General features: G+C 49.3%; 1 protein-coding gene across 2 annotated transcripts in view; it reads left to right on the top strand.

Annotated features, from left to right (window-relative positions):
* The window catches only part of Me3 (malic enzyme 3), a 167,545-nt gene that overhangs the window by 140,306 nt on the left and 24,711 nt on the right, over nucleotides 1-2,528 (top strand). The window lies entirely within an intron of this gene.

The following is a 2,528-nucleotide window of genomic DNA, read 5'->3' as shown; positions in this document are numbered from 1 at the left end:
GGGCAGGGCTTGAGGGGCGGGGCCAGAGAACCAGGGCAGGGCTTGAGGGGCGGGGCCAGAGGACCAGGGCAGGGCTTGAGGGGCGGGGCCAGAGAGGCCTGAACCATTCCACTGGCAGCATGCGCTCCCCCCACCCCACCCCCAGTTCCCATCCCCCGCCAGGCTCTCAAGGCTATCTCCTGTCTCACACCAAGTGTAGCTCAGTGCTGAGAGATACAATTAGCATCTTTTCTGCTACTGTTGCTATTATAAGCTGTCTGTGACCCTGCTTCTCTCAAGAACTCCTGTACAAAGAGGAGAGAGCTACATGATAACCCTCTTACTCTGATTGTAGGAGTTGTGGCCACGACCATACTTCAACACTTTACTGTACAGAATCATCATCAGACTAGAGCTAAAAGTACTAGATTGTACAGGCAAAATTTTCTAAGAGTGGGCTTTAGGCTTTCTCACAAAAATGCACTGTCCGAGATGATGAGTGACAGCCGGCATGACCGCAACGATCATTTCACAGCGTATACATATATCAAATCACCTCATTGTGTACCTTAGCATGTAAACTGCATTTCTCAACTGTGCCCCCGTAACGTTAAGATAAAATCACCCCCAGCTCTTCGTCTTCACAACAGCCCACAGAAGTTAGCCAGGCACATAGGTTCCTGCCCACTGGCAAGTGGAAAACTGAGGAAGAAAGAGGATAAAGTGATGTGAGCAAGGTCCCTCAGCGGCACGTGGAGGGGCCGGCCAGGCCCACAGCCCCCCGACCTAAGCCCAGCAGTCTTGAGCAGTGCATGGTGTCAGTCACTGCCTCTTCATTTCTGTCTTAGTACCATGAACCCAACTCCGGGTGTGCCACCAGGCGCTACAGCTCCACTCAAGAAAGCTCCGGAAAGTAGGCACAAGCATCTCCCCACTCACTGGCCCAGATGCTGCACGGACAGGCCATGCACGGAAGCAGGAGGTTGGAAAGACGTTTTCCTGTTTCGGCTGGTGCTGCTCACCCCTTCGCAGCCACCAATCTCCTCAGAAAGAGGCCAACGTGTGCAGGAAACCCACGGAGGCACCTCGCCCACCTTGCAGGAAAGCAACAAATCTTTTCTCAGCAGGCCCCAAGCCTGTAGCTCACAGTGGCTTAGGAATGATGGCCACTTTTCTCTGTCACACACCCTGACATTCTTGTATTGAATGAAAATCAGTCAGAATTATTTTTCAATGAGCATCGCTTCAGACACTGTTGTTCTCTCACAAATTGACCCGTGATGTGAAAACTTTTATTTGTCCCTGTGTTATGAAATGCTGAATGATTCATAGCATGCCTGTTTCCAGAAAGGAATGCCAACCAAATTATTAAATACTGGAGTTGGAGAGCAAGAATGGAGGAAGGGGAAATCTGCGTGCAGAGGATGCCCACTGTAAATGCACAGGAGACTGCACTCTCAGCTTCCTGGCAAACAACAGACAATAAAAGGAACAATAGTTTACAAAATTCAAATGCATCCAGTCTTTTTCCTACCCCACTTCTTGCTCCTCTTCCTCCTTTTCCTTTTCTTTCTTCTCCTTTTTTTGAAGGATATGACATCCAAAGGCAATACTGACATGTATTTCCAATAGGCATATCCAGCAGCTTGAAGGGATGGTCTTCATCCACCAGGACAGTGTGTTTCCAAGTTATCTAGACTGTCAGAACCATCCAGAATGTTTGTTTCAAAGGCGAGCTCGTGGGCTGGGGAGATAGCTCAGTGGTCTAAGCATGTGCCTGGTGAGCACAAGGACCTGGGTTGGATCCCTGGTACAGCATACCAGGTCTGTCCTGGAACTGGGCGTGGTGACGCACACCTGTAATCCCAGTGCGGGGGAGGCTGAGACAGGAGGATCACTGAGTCTGATCGATATAATGAGAGCCTGTGCCAAGTGAATAAATAAATAGAAGTTTAAAAAAACAAAATAAAAAGCAAGCTCCTCAGCCACATCCCACACTCACTCATCAACTAGTCCTGTATGTTGGAGAATGACTTCTCCAAGAAGTGAATAGATGGTGGTGGCTTCCTGAGGCAGTTCCACCCAGCCTTCCTTACATCTTATAAAGGAATGATGCCTGGATTTAAGAACCCTGCAGAGGAGGAATTCCAGGCCTCGGGAACGTGGATGCTGCTGCACTCCTGGCTGTGGACGAAGCCTGGCTCTGAGAGCTTCCTGCAGACCTCAGATGGCCACAGGCTACAGAGAGGGCGCCCTGACCCCGGCCTTCCCACACCCCCAGGATCCACCAAGGCAGCCCAGAGGTGCTCCTCAACCACGCTGCGCACAGCCATGCTGACCTGGCTGACCAGTGCCTGCTCCTTCCCTTTCTTTTTTTTCTTGTTTCTTTTTTTCTTGTTTTTTTTTTCCCATAATTTTATTGAGAAACAAATAGCAATGAAACAGTTTCACACCAAATCGGTAGGACAGTTTCAATAATTAACACATTGCATACATTCTTCCTAGTGGTTAATTGCTGTACAAGATGCGGACATGATATCCTATTTACA

Source organism: Octodon degus, unplaced genomic scaffold (assembly GCF_000260255.1).
Source record: "Octodon degus isolate 3935 unplaced genomic scaffold, OctDeg1.0 scaffold00049, whole genome shotgun sequence".
NCBI lineage: Eukaryota > Metazoa > Chordata > Mammalia > Rodentia > Octodontidae > Octodon > Octodon degus.
Note: the sequence above shows the minus strand (reverse complement) of the source record. Positions and strands in the feature narration are given on the sequence as shown.